This window comes from Lepidochelys olivacea (genome assembly GCF_965140295.1).
Source record: "Lepidochelys olivacea isolate rLepOli2 genome assembly, chromosome: 11".
Taxonomy (NCBI): Eukaryota; Metazoa; Chordata; order Testudines; family Cheloniidae; genus Lepidochelys; species Lepidochelys olivacea.
Window position 1 is genome coordinate 45,016,213 of NC_140421.1, and position 18,164 is coordinate 45,034,376.

At 39.0% G+C, this 18,164-nt stretch overlaps 1 protein-coding gene across 3 annotated transcripts in view; it reads left to right on the top strand.

The window, feature by feature from the left end:
* OSBPL6 (oxysterol binding protein like 6) overlaps positions 1–18,164 on the top strand; it is a 198,889-nt gene that overhangs the window by 33,311 nt on the left and 147,414 nt on the right. For all 3 annotated transcript variants that reach the window (XM_084642916.1, XM_084642917.1, XM_084642918.1), the window contains exon 3: positions 15,840–15,974. The gene's annotated coding sequence lies outside the window, so the exon portion shown is untranslated. The remainder of the gene's footprint in view (positions 1–15,839; positions 15,975–18,164) is intronic.

The following is an 18,164-nucleotide window of genomic DNA, read 5'->3' on the forward strand; positions in this document are numbered from 1 at the left end:
TATTTCCTCCCACAAAATCCTTCAGACTTATATTGAATATATAAAATGTGGAGTGTTACACATTTTTTGGGAACCAGTACACACAAACCATATGTTGTAGAACTGGTGTTCTGACAAGTGAAATCATGCTATTCCTTTATTTTTTCTTCTAAATAGCTATTATTTGGGAAGCAGTTTAAAAATATAGTTATGCCAGGAGTCACCAGATGGTGCTATTACAAGGTTGTACAAATTCTTATCATGTAAGCAGTGTACAGGCTTTGAAGAAATGATGTACTGTTGTTTTATGATACTTTTGGGGAAGGTGTTGCAAATAGCAAGAGAGTTTCCTCTCAGTCTTGATATCTCTAAGTAGAGTCAGTTCTTGGGGCAGAGCTGCTGCCTTGAAACTGGTTATTGGTCTTTTGGCTGAGATTTCTGAAAGAGGAGTTTGCTTGAATGTTGTTTGACCACCTCTGTCCAAAGACTCTTGTATATAGAGTAAATAAATCAAAAGACGCCAGGAAAATATGCAGACTAGCATTACTGATTTCTCCCCTAGTGGGAAATCTGCCACTACATGGCAGAGTGGTGACAGTACTAACAAAGTATTTGATGTCAGGGGGATGTTGGTTTCTCCCAGAGGGGAGATTGGCAAGTCCATGAAGTGTGTCTTCAGAAATGGTGGGTAAATATAATACTTTAAATGTTTGTTCAATAAAAAAATATGTGATGGAAAATGTAAATAGAAAGCTATTGATTAGTGCATATCTTCTTATGAAGGGATTTCAAAGTATAGTGTTCTGCAATTCTTTATTTTTAAGAATACACATTTGTAACTTTACGTAATCTTAATATCAAAGTGACACTGTTATGAATGGGCATACATGGTACAATATGCTGATTTTATGTCAAAGTCTAAATGCTTGCTGTCAAGCTGTCTGGAGTGACTCATGATGGTTAGTGCGAACCCCAGGGCAGACTGTCAAGAAACAGTGCATGAACCCCAAACTGGTTGTGTATTCTGTACTTAGATTTCACCAACCAAGTATCAAGTGTCAACTTCTGAAGCACTATAACAGCCTTAACATGGAGTTACAGACAGCCCCTTTGGGCACTCTAGTCTATCTTGCCAACCAGGTAAGCTTGACCTTTGTGGTAGATGGTCCCTTACCCGAGTACTGATGTGATTCTTGGTGCAACTCCCACTCACTTACCCCAGGTCAAGAGCACCTTAGATCTCTCTCCAAAGACAATGCTTGTAGCCAATTCTATAATAAACTAACTCTTCCTAGTGTATGCGCAACGTGCCTCAGGTGGAGAATGAGATACAGTTTTAGGTTCCAAAGGTAATAGTAGCTGCTATAATATGCAAGCTTTATATGTTGTGTAGAACTAACCGAAGCTAAACAGCTGGGGACCCTTGAAATCTTAGTCCCTCAAGCAGAGTTCCAGCAGCACAGGGATAAAAATTGCACCTTATCAGGGATTTTTATTCCCTTCCCCAGCATTCAAGCTGGTATGGGATGAGTGCTTGTGCACATGCCCTCTGCTTCCCCCCAACCCCTGAAATCGATAAAGTGTTTTGTCCATTGATGTTCTACAGTGGCTTGTCTGGTGTCCATGGGCCTTCTTTTGTTGGGAAAGAGATAATGCCTCTTGTGGTAAACTAGTATTTAACATTGGGGCAAGTCTACACTACGGCGCTACACTGGCACAGCTGCACCTCTGTAGTTCGTCTGGTGAAGATGCACTGTGCCGACAGGAGAGCACTCTCCCGTCAGCATAATTACTCCACCTCTGTGAAAGGTGGAAGCTGTGTCGGTGAGAGAGCATTTCCTGCCGACATAGCGCTGGTGCGTACAGTGCTTAAGTCGATGTAAGCTGCATTACTCGGGGGGAGGGTGTGTCTTTTTCACACCCTGAGCGCTGTAAGTTAAATTGACTTAAGATGGTAGGGCAGACCAGCCCTGTATAATGCTTCTCCCCTGTCTGCGGGGGTTTGACAGTCTTAGCAAACATTTTTATAGTTACAGAGCAAACACTTAAACATTAACTTATAATATGCGATACATACTATAAGTAAAAGCAATACATGCAGCATTCTACAAGCATTCTATAAAGTCTAAACACTCAACACATTTGTATAACTCTAATATCTATGTTAACAATGCTAACACACAGGTGAGCCAGACTGGTTTCCAGCTCTGCATTTGTCAGTGTTCAGTGAGGCCCAGTGGCCTTGGCATGAGATGGCATCTGATCTGCCAGCGTCACTCTGGTCACTGTTTGAGGATAACCTATACAGCATATTATAGATTCACAGATTAGACAATACATGGCTCAAAGTGAATACAGCCTTGTAGTTTACTCGAGGGAAGTTGCAGATGTCAAACTGCACTCTGCATAAGTTGAGCTCATAACCTGTGAATGGGTAGCAAAGAGAAGAGAGAAATGAATTGTAGCCATGTTTTCATTTTTTACCCATTTATTGTTGTTTTTAATGTGATGGCATTTTATTATGTACATTTTAGTATTCTTTTGGATGTAATAAATTTCTCAGAACCACTGAGTGGTTCACTGTTTGCAGACATAGCTATCTAAAGTTAGGGCCCTAAATCAATGTGACCTGATTTTTCAAAAATGCTGAATGCCTACAGTCCGTATAAGTTTTGGGTGCTCAGAGCAGAAAATCAGGCCACTGTGATTTAGGTGCCTAACCTTAGGTAGCCATGTTTGACCATTTTTGGTCTTGGCCTCTAGTAATGAGAAACTCTTTTTAAATAAAGGTGCAGAAGGCTTGAAAACATTATTTCCCAAATACCTTTGGAAACTAAGCTTTTACCTGATCAGATACCTTCTCATTAATGCTACCTGGCACTTTAATGTAGCATTTCCATCTTCAAAATGTCTTATGAACATTCATTAATCATTACAATACTCCTGCAAAGTAAAGATAATTTTTTTTCATTTTACAGATAGGGAAACTGAGATGTGTTAAATATTGTGTCCATGGCAACTGAGGGTGTTGGTGAAATTAAGGTTAGACTTCAGCCATTCAGGGATGTATAGATTCTAGTGGCTTCCAACTCTATACTTAGACCACTAACTGTACCTCTCAGTGGGGATATGTTGCACTGATTATATCTGATCCATATTTACATAGCCAGTACAATTCTACTTGGGCTGAAAAATCTTCACTTTGTTGCAGAAGCTCAGCTTGGGTGTCAAATACCTAGGCCATGTCTATAATAACAGCTAAATCGGCACTGCTGCGATTGATGCAGCAGTGTTGATTTATTGGGTCTGGTGAAGACATGCTAGGTCGATGGGGAGCACCTCCCGTTGACATAGTGCGGTGTAGACACTGCTGTAAGCCAACCTAAGTTACATCGACTTCAGTTACATAACTTACATAACTGAACTAGTGTAATTTAGATCAATTTATAGCGTTAGTGTAGAGACCAGCCCATAATCTCTGAATGTCTTGATACACTCAAACTGCAAAATCCAGATTGATGGCGAAGACCCAAAATTAGAGCACAAGAAAAACAGCCATGTACATTGGGCAAACTGGACAGTCTCTACATAAAAGAATAAATGGACACAAATCAGATGTCAAGAATTATAACATTCATAAACCAGTCGGAGAACACTTCAATCTCTCTGGTCACTCGATTTCTGATCTCAAAGTGACTATCCTTCAACAAAAAAACTTCGAAAACAGACTCCAACGAGAGACTGCTGAATTGGAATTAATTTGCAAATTGGATACAATTAACTTAGGCTTGACTAGAGACTGGGAATGGTTGATTCATTATAAAAAGTAACCTATTTCCCCTTGTTTATTCCCCCCCCCCCACCTGTTCCTCAGACGTTCTTGTTAAACCCTGGATTTGTGCTGGAAATGGCCCACCTTGATTATCATACACATTGTAAGGAGAGTGATCACTTTAGTTAAGCTATTACCAGCAGGAGAGTGGGGTGGGGGGAGAGAAAACCTTTTGTAGTGATAAACACCCATTGTTTCATGTTCTCTATGTATATAAATCTCCCCACTGTATTTTCCACTGAATGCATCCGATGAAGTGAGCTGTAGCTCACAAAAGCTTATGCTCAAATAAATTGGTTAATCTCTAAGGTGCCACAAGTACTCCTTTTCTTTTTGCGAATACAGACTAACACGGTTGTTACTCTGAAAACTAGGAAAGAATCACTTGTTCTGGAAGTACTAGAGGTTATTTTGGTCTGCTTGAAAATCTACTCAAACAAAAACTTAAACTGGACCTCATGGCATGTGTCTAAATTAAACTGAATCCCCAGGGAACCACTGACCTAGACCTCTTTAAAATCACTACCGTTTGTAAGAATTGTTCTCAGATTTTGGTAAAACAAGAACAATCCCTCTGTGAAGGAATTTAAAACCTAGTAAAGAAAGCATCATATGAGAGAATCACATTGGGACAGGTTGGATGGCTTTGAAAAAGTATTTTGGTCATTCTTAAGATCTAGAGAGGTAAAATAAGTCCCTCTCTTCCCTCTCCCAGTAAAATAATATTAGCAAATAGAGAGTGCTGTACAGAAGGCTGCTATGGCATGTGTAAGTTTTGGGAGAAGCTAAGATAAAGAAGTAATACACAATATTGTGGGCTTTTTTATGTGAGTGAGTGTTGCTTTATTTATCAGGTTGATGGTTTTCTTATGACTTAAAATGTGTAAAGTGACACGCGCCCCCACACATTTATTAATTTTAAAGGAAAAATTGCTTATAAGATTTGTAATAGAGTGCACAGATAATATGACAATTTTCTTTCTGTCCTTACATGTTAATATCAATAAAGGAAAAATAAAAGGAAGAGTCTACACTCTTCAAAACTGTGAAGCGTGTGAGGAGAGGAAAAGACCTTTCCTCCTTTTCTAGTAGTTGCCACGTGTCAGGATGATGGGATGTTAATCGCTTCAAAGTATCGAAACCACAGATCACAGTTAGAGCTACGTGTTTACTAATTCTCTAGAAGCACCCACCCACCCAGTGTCTTTAAATGCTTTGAGATAAGAATAATGAAACTGTCATATGAAGGTGTGCTTTTGAGCTTTTTTTTTTTTTTTTTGGTAGGGCTGGTGGATCTGTGGGTACATGGATCCGGTGGCCATTCATGATTAGGGAACTCTGCGTGCAGTGGTCCTGGTCAATGAACAGAAAATACATGCTCGTGAATGTACACCCAGTTTTTGCATAGATGTGCACATGCTTGTTACTTGTGTCTTTCAGAGTAAAAATAGAACTACAGTCGGAGCGGTGGGTTGAACCTCTAAGTTTTGTGTGTGATGCCTGACATCTTGGGTCTGAATCAAGGAACTCCAGAACTAAACTCATGAGGCTGTATAGCTTGAACTAAAGAGCCAGACTCTTGAAGTGAGAGCTGGGGCACATCCACATCCTGTGTGGATCAGGCCTGGAAGGGGACATGCAGTGCACACACAAGAAGTTTGTTTTTTTAAGTGAAAATTATAAAACGAGTGGGAGCAACCTAATGAGTTTAAAAGACTCTCCATACTTCCGGTTTTGAAATCTAAGGGAGGTTTGTCTGGTTGATACAAGCTAGCCCTGTTTGCTTATCAGATACACCTGGGAAGGGGTCAGGTAATCCCTATAAAGGTCTGCGGGAGGAAGATGGGGCTCGTGCAGTAGGCCCTGGAAGAGGGAGATTGAAGAGAAGGATGTGTCTTCCTTTAAGCACTGAGAAAGGCAAGAGGAAAAGCCTTTGGGAGCTGTAGCCCATGGTGGATGGAGGAGCTGCTTTGATCTGATATTTTGCCTAAGGTTTACATTTAAAGAATAAAACTGCCATGAAGGAAAGGCCTGAAAAGTGTCTGGTTGTGGCATTAATCCGCCTTGGGCTGGGGAGAGACTCCAGCGGCCTAGGTCACATCTTTCTTTTCGGATGCTTCCCTGCACTCCTTGTGGTTTCTTTCCCTGGTTCATGGCAATGTAAACAGGATGTTAACCGAGTTCCCAGATCATTCTAAAGCTTTGGGAGTGGATTCAGCCGGTTTTGGAAGCAGTGTTATGGTTCCCTCCTCAGTGTTACCCGCTCAGAGTGCTGTAACCAGATCCCTTGTCTTTGTTGTATTTGTAGTGCAGATGGGTTCTTAATGGTGATGGAAATGTTATTGAGCTTTGGTCTGCCTGATGCTTTTTTGATCACCTTGCTTGCTGCTTTGTTCACCCGTACTTAATTGTCAGAGTGTCAGGGTGACCTTCAGACAGACCAGGAAAATATCTTGTTTGCCCAGCGTCCCAGGACAATTAGAGTGTTGCCCTAGCAACATAACATCCCTATCAAATACCTGAGGGACGACCAGGAAACCAATTGGAGCATTACTTCTGAAATGACAAGCTCCATGCTCAAAGCAGCAGAGGATTCAAATATTTTGTCATTTGCAATCCATTTTCACCGTGCTGGAGCTCTGTTGTCTGCTGGAATCTGATGAAGAGCTATAGAACTGGCAAGAAAATGAGAATAAGCAAGGGGAAAAAGATGCAGAAAAATAGATAAGGAAGGGAATGTAAAAAGGGAAATCAAAATAACAAGAAAAGAACAGAGTGGGAAATAAAAGCACTAGAGAAAGACTAAGCAATATGGAGATGGGAATAAACATTAAAAGAAACCAAGAACAGAGGGAAGCAGTTTAGGAAGCATGGAAAACAAATGAGAACACAATTTAATAAGGCAAAGGACGGCAAGAGAAGAAACCAAAAGAGGAAAAAGAGTGGGGAAAAAATGGAAGAAGAGTTTTAAAGAAAGTGAGCACTTGTTTCTTCTTTGTCATCCTAGTTTAACCAGCTGTGGAAAATTTAGTTCTTAGAATAAAAGCACGCATTGCTTTGTGTCATAAAATTCATTTTAACATATGTGTCTGAAGGCAGAAGTATTTACCGGCTACGCTGTAACTATGTGCAGTGCTACACTCAGCACAATCTTGATCTTTGTTTACTTTGGATTTTGTTAGACTGTCAGCATGCTTCAGGACTAAATATTTTCCCCGTTACTTTTTAAGATTAAAAATAAATAAACCTCTTGGAGCCCTGACACTTGACATTTTGTGTCCTTGTTATGAGGGGTTTTTTATTTGTTGCATGTACACAGTGCCTTCTAACTGCAAGATTGCTCACAGGCATAGGTCCTGGGCTGAGTTAAATTGTTTTTAATTTTTAAGATTAGTTAAGATTTTTTTTATGAATTAAAGTAAAAACATAATTATCTGGATTCAAACAAATAGGTTATTTTTAAAAGGAGGTTAAGTTTCAGGCCTTTAAGCCTTGATGTTAAAGGACCTTAAGAAAGGAGGGCATGTTTGTGGTTTTAAAAAAGAAAGCAAAGCAGCAACAAGAAGAGAATGAGTGGGAAATAAAAGAACTCTTGCAATTGTCTTTTTGATAGAGAATGTGTTTTTGTGTGTCTAGCTATGTACTTGTTGAGCAGTCTGTTTATTCCTGCACTTACATGTTGCTGTCTCAGTCTCTTCATGTAAATTCTTGACAGAGAACATCTGTTGTTACCCACAGCTCTTTCTAGTTTTCCTTGTCTGCTTGTCCCTCTAGAGTACATTCAGTCACATTTGTGTCATTTCTGATATCTTCTGTAAGGCTGTTTCCTCCAGTCAGATACAGTAGAACCTCAGAGTTACAAATATCAGAGTTATGAACTGACTGGTCAACCACACACCTCATTTGGAATTGGGCGTATGCAATCAGGCAGCAGCAGAGACCAAAAAAAAAAGCACAAATACAGTACAGTACTGTGTTAAACGTAAACTACTAAAAAAATAAGGTTTTAAAAAAAAGATTTGACATGGTAAGGAAACTGTTTGAGTGCTTGTTTCATTTAAATCAAGATGATTAAAAGTTGCATTTTTCTTCTGCATAGTAAAGTTTCAAAGTAGTATTAAGTCTATGTTCAGTTGTAAACTTTTGAGAGAACCACCATAACGTTTTGTTCAGAGTTATGAACAACTGCCATTCCCGAGATGTTTGTAACTGCGTGGTTTTACTGTAGTTCAGCATCATCAGAAAAATCTGTTACATTGACATCTCCTCTCCTAATCCATTAAAATCTAAAATTATTGATCCCCAGTGTGCCAGACAAAGAACAGTGATCTGTCAGCTGCTTATAATGTATCTATCTGCTGTAGTCACTATTATAAGAGAAATCACACACACATACAATTGGTTCTAGAACCCTCGTCCTTTATCTTGAAAAATCACAGGCTTCTATCTCTTCTGCCATTGGCAATAGTAATCTGCTATTCTCTATGGGTCATTCACTAGATGGCAGTATCACTTATACGTATGGTTGAGAGCTGAGTGCGGTCCACCTCTTACCATTCATACATGCTTTAATTTACATTAGGCTTTGGAGGATCCCAAGCTTGTGTTGTCACATGGTGGTGTGATGTCAAGAAGTTCTGTTTATCTATCCAGGTTCTTATGTTGGCATTCATTACCATGGTATCTGAGTATCATGAGACTATTGCCTAAATATATTTAAAGGATGTACACCAAGACTTCTCCTTCTTGTCTTTAAGAGTTGATCTACAGTTATGCAGACTTTCTCCCCTCCTCCCCTCCTCAGATTATCTGTCTATTTCTTTAGGAGATTCTGGACTTGATTTTCCCCTCACTAACGTGGTTATAAATTCAGAGTTTCTCCATTTATTTAAAGAAGTAAACCTGGTGTGAGAGGATCAAGGATCCTCTGAAAGACTCTCTGAAAGTTACAAGTATGCCCTTCCTATGCCACACGTATCTTCACTGGACAGAACTCAGTAAAGTTTAAACCGAGCCCCTGAAGTTGGTATTTAATCAGTAAAACATCTTCTCAACATTTAAATTTGAGTAGGTTCCACTCTTAGATCTTTGAAGGGCCAACTCACCAGGCAGGCTTTCTGCTTTTACAATTTTTTTTACTCACCATGTTCATTTCATAGGAAATCAGCAGCAGTATAGTGAGTGCCCCAGAAGTACTGCAGACATTGACCTCAATGTGAACTGCTGGGTGCCCAGGACTCTTGTCAATCAAGCCACTAATATACATGCCTGAACATGGATTCAGGACGATAACTTTAGGCACCCATTTCTGAAAATCTTTCCTTTAATGTTTACAAGACCCTAGTGAGGTAGGTAGGAAGAAAATGTTCTCTCTGCTTTACAGGAGGGGTAGCAAACAGAGAGATGTAGAGACTTGCCCAAGACCATAGGAGAGTGGGCATCAGAACTCGAGTTAAAACTCGAGTACAGAGCTTATTGCTTGGTGTTTTGGAAGTGGTGGGAAGGACAGGGGAACATGGTGCACATCTTATAGTTCCATTTCTTCATATTTTATGTACTTTATTGCAAAATTTAAAGGGATGATGGGGAGTTTGCTGAGGGTGGATTAGGCACTAAACTACACCTTGCTCTGATTTATGGTCAAATTCTACCAGTCACTCTTTTTTTAACTCTAATTCTAGCCTTTTTATTCAACTTGTTTCTGTCCACTTTATCATTAAAGTTTCCCGTGATGATACTTAAGAGGATTCATAGTTTGTTTATCAATTTATATGTTCTCTCCCCAGTTCTTCATTTTCAAACAGTGTCTGGGTGATTTTTTTATTTTACAATGATTTGTGTTTTACCAATGGCGTAATGAATTCTGCCTAGTACTTTGAAAGACTTGTATTTTAGCCAGTCCTTGTATGATAGTACTGAAGGAGTTACAATCATTATAATATTTGTTTAAAAAGAGAAAATGACCATTCTCTAATGGAAGATATTTTCCCCCTTCCCTCTTCCACTCATCCCATCTAGTTCCAACCTATTTAATCTTCTTAGTTCCATTTTTCTGATCCCTTATCAGATCTATTGTTTCCTAAGAGATTGTTATGTATGATATTATTAATATCAGGCTACAGTAGAATTCCTGAAGCATACTTTCCACACATCCTCTATTAATGTAATGGGAGCAGGGCTCTGTGAGCCATTGTTTTTTGATCTGTACCCATATGTTGCAGTGTGTGGTCATGAGTAATTATGCAAGCCAAGTGGGTGGTTGAATCAGTCTGTTACCTAAAATGCTGTTCTATTCAGAAAAGTGACTGTGTAAAATAGAGTGTCTTACTCAACTGTTTTTTTGTATATATTGAGTCACATCTGTGCTTACTTTACTGACCAAAATAAATTTTACTGCAGGTTAGCCCTGCAGGGGGAGGGTGAGCTGGATTGTTTTTGGGCATGCACATCAACAAAAAAAAGTGCTAATTAAATTCCAGCTGTAGAATCTTTATTGTGGTTGTGGATGATGCGTGGTACTATCTGGGCATGTTTGCAGCACCGGTACTTTCAAAAGACACATCTTTTACTTGCAAACGGAGTAAATTTAATATGGAAAATTAGTAAGAGGAAAATTAACATGGGACCCACAATGCCATTTTTACAGACATTCTTCAGAATAGGGCTCTGCTTTGAGATACAGTAAGGAATTCAGAGAATTTAAGACCAAGGGACATTTTGATTATCTGGACTGATCTACTGCATAATACAGGCTATGGAACCTCACTGAGTAATTCCTGCATCAATCCTATAATTCATGGTTTAGCTTAACCGTATCTTTTAGAAATAAATCCAGTCTTGACTTTGAAGACAAGAGATGGAGTGTCCACCACATGTGTAGGTGAGTTGTTCCAATAGATAGTTACCCTCATGTAATTTATGCTTTATTTCTAGTTTGAATTTGTCTAGCTTCAGCTTCCAGCCACTGGATCTTGCTATGCTTGTTTCTGCTGGATTAAAGAGCTGTCTATTATCAGAAATCTCTTCCCCATGTAGCTACGTATAGACTGAACAAGTCACCTTTTAACCTTCTCTTGGATGAACTAAATAGACTTAGTTTCATAAGTCTATAAGGTATGTTTTCCAGACCAGCTCTGAATCTGAATCTCTTCCAATTTTTCAACATCCTTCTTGATGATTATTATAAGAATGTACAGGTACATGTCATTCAGGCATATGTCAGGATTAAAGGTGAGTTAGTTGCAAGTGACAGTCAAATATATTGAATTTAGGAGCTGTGGCAAATGTGATCATATTTAATTTGAGAATTAAAAAAATGTTGTCGCAAGAAGGGGCCCCAGGAATTTAGTATGAGGTTCCCCTGACTTCAGACAGGGTGTGTTAGGGGGCTTATTCCTTCCCCACTTACTTCCGTGGTCCTTCTCACATGAACAGAGAGCAACAATACCCGAAGTCCAAAGGTGCAAACAATTCAATGTTTATTGGGGTGAACTTCCAGCCAGCATGATTCCAGTTTCCTTCCTTAGTGTCCCCCTTCCCAGCTCTGACACCACAGAGCCTTACCTGTGTCCCTGTTCCCATTTCTGCCCTTAGCAAAACATGATTCCAATTTCCCTACCCCCATTCCCTGTTCCCATTTCCCTCCTTAGCAAAACATGATTCCAGTTTCCCCACCCCCATTCCCTGTTCCCATTTCCCCCACCCACACACTTCCTGATTGACTGCAGATTATATAGTAAAACTTGAGTTCTGCTTAGCTATACCTTAACCAATCATTTTCCTGAAATTTAACTAACCAATCCTAACATATTGTAACATGATTATGTAACCAGTTATATCCCACCACCTTAATTAGTTTATATCCAGCAAAATTAATTATACAGCAAACAGAAACAATCACAGAACCAAACAGAGACCATGCAAATAAACAATAGAAAAGTGGGAACTATAATGACAAGACAACACAGAAGTGAGGATTTCACATCGCAGCTATTGATAAGTGAGTTCTTGCCAGACAGAATGCTATAAAACTAAATTTTCTTTTACATTTTCTAGGCACTTCCCTTTCTCTGGAGGCGATAGGCATTATCAGGACAGGATTGTATTCCTAACAGCCCAATAGCACCTTATTTCAGTGTGACTAGTTTGGAATGTGAGGATGTGACCATTCGCTTACCAGCTGCTGGCTGCCTCTGCTGCTTAGCCAAAGATCTTAGCCTAAGCACAGGGTCTCAGACTGTCACAGTAAGAGAAAGACCTTACACCGGCAGACAGTGATTTTGATTCTTTCTTTTATACCTCTATAACTAGCCAAGTGATAAGAATACACCTAAATTCTTAGAGTATAGGCCTTTACAGACAGGCCTGAATATCTATATCCTAACAGAGTGTATGCTAGAGGGGCTCTTGTCTTCCTGAATAAATTAATTATTGATCGCTGCTAGTCCGTTCTTGAATAGTGGAGCACAGTGGGAGGAACTCCAGGCAGCACCATAATTACTCAAACAATAGAAAGGTTCCATAGACTTTTATTATCAGCACATTTTCTCTGCTGGCTCCTCCTTGCCCACCTCCTCATATACAAGCTCCTGGTCCTTACTTTCTTACTTATCTATAAGGCCCTTCACATTTTAGTCCCTCCCTACTTATCCACTCTTTGTCATATCATATTGTTCCCTGTCCCTTCTGTTCCCGCAGCTATGCCAGCTGCCATCACCTGTTTATCAGTTTCTTCCACCCAGATCTCTGCGCTTTCTTGCATGCTGACCTTTATATTTGGAGGGTGAGATTTTGAAATGTACCTAGGGAGTTAGGCACTCAGCTCCCATTGAAAGTCATTAGGAGCTGGGTGCCAAGCTTCCTTTAATGCTTTTGAAAATTTCACCTGGAATGCCTTTCCACAGTGGCAGTGTAAAATCACTACCCTGTGCTTCAAATCCTTCCTCAAGATCTGCTTCTACCATGATACCTGCAGGAAACTGCCAGTAGATGTCCACAAGGGACTTCTGATGTTTACCTTATTAGGCCTGTATAAACACATGTTCTTATTTTTACTTCCCTTATTTATTATCCCCTATTCCTTCCAATTGTTTGTGTTTGTTTTATTAAACCAGTTTGTTGAGGCCTGTGCTCAGCAGTTAGCAGACAGTTTTTATTTTTGGGGAGGTAAGGGTCTCTGGAATCCTTATTTAATTCTTGACCCAAATTCAGTAGTTCTGAGTCACAATGACCGTGTTACTCTCTGGAGATGGTAGGTTATGGTTTCATCTAGAGCCTGGCAATAAACATGGTACTGAGCATTAGCCATGGGTATTTCCTCCCAAAGGGTGAATATGCCTTCACTGCTATAAAATAAATTAAAAAAAAAAAAAGCATTTTTCACCTCAGGGTAACTGATGTATATGAAAAAAGAAAAGGAGTACTTGTGGCACCTTAGAGACTGACCAATTTATTTGAGCATAAGCTCTAGCTCACGAAAGCTTATGCTCAAATAAATTGGTCAGTCTCTAAGGTGCCACAAGTACTCCTTTTCTTTTTGCGAATACAGACTAACGCGGCTGTTACTCTGAAACCTGTCATGATGTATATGAGCTATCCTGAGGTAAAAACACAGTAAAGATAAGGTGCTTTAGTTTTGCTGCCAGGTAAACTGGGTGAGGTCAACCCCAGGCAGAAGTATAGGGCTGACCCTGATGAGTTTACCTCATGGTTAAACTCAAATACTGTCATACATCAATAGAAATGGGTTTTTGAGACCAAGTGAAAGAAATAACAAAATATTTTATGTGAAAAAATATTGATTTTGGCAGGAAAAAAAGTAAATTTGTCAGAATGAAAATCATCATTGAAATCTGTCGTATCAGAATTTTTTGGTGCATGACACGTGATTTTTTTAATTCTTGGAGTTGTAAATAATTTGTATCTACATTCCATAAAAATTAAAGAAGATGTTTGCTTTTGAAAAATTGCCTTTTCTGTAGTGAAGACAAGGATTCTTTAGCATTCTTAACCCTGTTGGCTGGATATCAGTCTCTGATTTCTCACATGGCTGCAAAAGATATTCCTGGACAAAGCCCCTTGCAAGGTATAGGGCTGATAGAGATTGAGGCTTATTTGTGGACTGTTCATAGTACAGTTCAAGGATAATATTTGGAGTCCATTGTTTTGTTTTGGTGCCTAATAGGCTCAAAATGGTTGATTTCTTACCTAAATTTGACTCTTGGTGAATCTGACCCAACGGGGAGACTCGGTGGTCAGAGTAGAGGACTCACTAGATGTCAATAATCCTACAAATCAGAATGATTAAATCAATTAACAGCTTCCCTCCTTTCACTCTAGACCTGAAAAATGTGTTAAAATATCAGGAGTTTATCATCCCCCCCCTTCAAAATTTAGAACAAAGTCAAATCCAAATCTATGTAAATGAAAGTGACTAATCATATTGGCTACTGGGGACCTGTGCTGCGTGTTAAACTTTAGCTTCATGCGTATTGTTACTCATTGATAAGGAAATGATTAGATACCTTTGTCTATAATGGCACTGCCATAATAATTGTAAGCTACTAACTATTTTAATTCCAAAGCTATAAAAGGTCTTAAATATTTTACAGTATGTTGATGCTGTTATCAAATGCAGCAAATAGTGTCCTTCCTTGATTACATTTTGGTTAGGATCTTTTCCAGCATCTGATAAGCATACGCTAATGTGCAGAAAAACGTTGTTAGAACCGAGGGAAAAGCAGGGTTGCAAAACATATTAAGATGATTGATTTTGTGAAATTCATGTGGAGAGTGTGGGAGACGGATCTCAGGGTAGCTGGGATACCTGTAGAATTTGTATTGATGTGATTATTAAGCTATGGTAGCCAGAGTGCTGAAACTGAAGCCAGATCAGGTGTATATCCTATGGGAAATCTCTTAAATTTGTAAAATATTTTTGCTTAGTCTGCAAATGTTTTTCCAAATGCACCACTTGCCTATGATCTATCTGGTTTGCCAGTAGTATTGTCATAATCTCCTCTAATTATTATCTTCAAGGCTAATAGTAATTAATTAATAACAAAAATTAGGTTTAATTTTAATAGAAGGAGAAGCAAGGGCAGCATGTGCAATCATATGCATTGCAAAATGTAGTCAATTTAATTTAATCTTGCAATGATGCAACCTGCTGTAATCTGTTGTTTTGTTCTGAGGGGGTTTTTTGGGGGGGAGGGAGGGATATTAGTGCTCTTAATGTGATTTTAAAATTCTCTAAATGTTTACGCAATATTAGGACCTTTCAATTTAAATCTATGTGTATTCACCCTAATTTTTCTGTTGAAAGATTAGATTATATGATTGTTGACAGGAGATTTTCAGATTCTTAATTTCTTTGTAAACTCCAGATGAGAATGTTTGATTGGCAAAATATATCACAAAATATGATCATACTTTTAAAAATTATGACAGTGAATATAATACATTTTGATTCAAAAGTAAAATCATACTTGGATGGTGAGTCAGAAAATATTCTGATTTATATTTTAGGTAATGTTCTAGCTGATGAATACAGTAGGGACTTAGTCTCCTTAGAAGTGAAATGTAACCCTGCAGAAATAACCATATAGAACAGCCCCTAAATTTCTAATTGCATCTTTGCAGCTGATATGAAGCATCAACATATTTGACAAATATAGGGGTGCTCTTCATTGAGACTGCATCTGGATCTATCACTAGCATAGGACTTCTGAGTTATGTATTGGGATGATGTAGGGATCTATCTGGGTGGTAGAACCTAGGGCAAGAACAAAGAGGCCCTTTCTAACAGTCAAGTACCAGCTTTCACTTAATGATTGTTCAAATACATTGCTATAGCCAGTTGCCTATGGATTGCTATTATGAGATGGACGTACCTTAGATAAAAGAGCCATGTACAGATCGGTGGTTGTTTTGAAATAATTTCTCTCTGTTTTGCTGCAACTGCTAAATGAAAGGATTCTTTTAACGTTGGTTCTTCTCACTGGTTGTTGGTTCTTCTTACTGGCCACAGGTTCCCAAAGGGAGGATCAAGTAACTACCCAAACTGAGATGGGCCTGCATACTGAAGAGTGATTGGTACACGCAGGGGAGTGTACACTGGGCCTGTCCTAAGAGTGATAGAATTGCGGAATTCCCCCCAGATCAGGTAAGGGCTAGAGACCCAAGACTTGAGGAGGGTGCACTGAGAAAGATGAAACTGGGACAGTGGTGCAGCTAACCCCCAAACCAGGAAAATTGTATTGTTAAGGGGTTGTCTAGGCAGGAAAGTTTTACCAGCATATTTAAACAGATATGGTTATACCAGTATTAACCTCCATTGGGACACTCTTATTCCAATTATAAGAGTGATGCTTTTTCAGTTTTACTTAAATCTCTTCCCACATAACATAAACTAAACCAAAAAAAAGGCTGTCTTCTACCAGAATACAGTGTCCACATCAGAATTATACCAGTGTAACTACAGCAGTTTAAATTCAAGCTTAGTTTATATTGGTATAACGTGCCTGTGTAGACAAGCCCTAACTGTGAGGGGGGTGGGGGGAAGGAGAAATAAACCTAATAGGCAACTTCTATTTTCATACTCAGCAGTTGGATGATAAGGAAATCCTTTCACTTTTCCAGGAAACAGCAACATTTCAAAAAATGCCCCCCTCAGTCTGGCCTCTGTTTGGGGCTGCACCATTTTGCACATACTTTTTGAATACCAACCTTGAGGACCCTGTTGGTAGATTCACATTTCGGCAAGTGCAGGTGTTGAGTTTTGTGCATATAAAGGTATCTCCCTTGTGTGCAAATGGACATTAGTGCCAGAATGTTTGTGTTTATCACAGAAAAGTAGCACATATGCTTTCATTCACAAATCATAAGACACTATGGCCAGACTGTCATCTACAGCTGAGCAGTGCATAATGCAGCTTGGGAGGAGGCATGTAAAGGTGGCCTTTGTGCTCCCATGAGCCTGGGCTGGTGTGTGTTGGTCTGTTCCTTGGTATAACATAAAGCAAACTGAACACTGAAGGCTATTTTAAGCTATGCCAGTGTCCTCAAGGGGTCAGTGGGGGTAGTGACATAGAAGCTACTATGCAGGTTCTTAAAGCACTGACGCTTCCTTCTGGTGCTTAGTGGTTGTCCAGTGTCTTTAAGCTGATGTAGTTGCCACTTTGCACCATATTCAGGCCTATTGTCCTATTAATCTAAACTGCCTCATGGGAGACCTCTGTATGCAGCACTGGTCATGTATGCCATTGGCATGAGCTTTGTACAACCACAAAACTTCTCAAGTGTCTCACTATCCCTGTATATAATGTATAGTCAAAGCTTCTTCCAATGAGGAACCATTAAATTTGGTTTTTTTGGGGAATGGTTTTCTTCTTTAATGTATGGTAATACTTCTAGGAATGAATCAGTTTTCTCCTTTCACAGTGTATTAATATTAGTGCTCTGAGAAAAGAATTTGTGTGTCTTTCATTTATCTTTTAGAATGGGAAGTGAAGTAGTCTCATTATAATACATACTGAAATCCACACAGTCTCATATTTTGATAAAGTACAAATATTTATGCAAATAACATCATTAGGCCAATTATACAAAGTCATGGACAGCTTAGTTTATTGTTTATAACAGTTTTGCAGTATTGCAAGAAGACCTTATTTCCCAAAAGATTTTCTAAATGGATTATTGTTTTTGTAGACTTCTGTGAAGAATGTTAGGTGTTTGCAGACTTGTGGTTCTCTTGCCTTTTTTCTTTTTATATGTGAATTTGAGCTATCATACATGATTAGTTGTGATTAAACCAGTATTTTTACAATTGTCATACTGAACAATTGCATTGTATGTAGCAGAGGCCATGTAATGATGATTTCCTGTGTCCCCTTGAGACTTTATCATAGAATCATGGAAATGTGGGGCTGGAAGTTACGTCAAGAATTCATCAAGTCTAGTCTTCTGTGCTGAAGCAGGACCAAATAAACCTGGACCATCCCTGACAAGTGGTGTCCAGCCTGTTCTTAAAAACCACCAATGATGATGATTCCACAACCTCCCTTAGGAAGCCTATTCCATAGCTTAATTACCTGTATAGTTAGAAAGATTTTTCTAGTATCTAAGCTGAATCTCCTTTGCTACAGATTTAGCCTATTACTTCTTGTCCTACCTTCAGTAGATGTGGGAACAGTTGATCACCCTCATTTTTATAACAGTCTTCAAATATGTTCAGGGTTGTTATCAGGTCCCACCTCAGTCCTCTTTTCTCAAGATTAAACATGCCCAGTTTTTAAACTTTTCCTCGTAGGTCAGGTTTTATCATTTTTGTTGCTCTCCTCTGGATTCTTTCCAA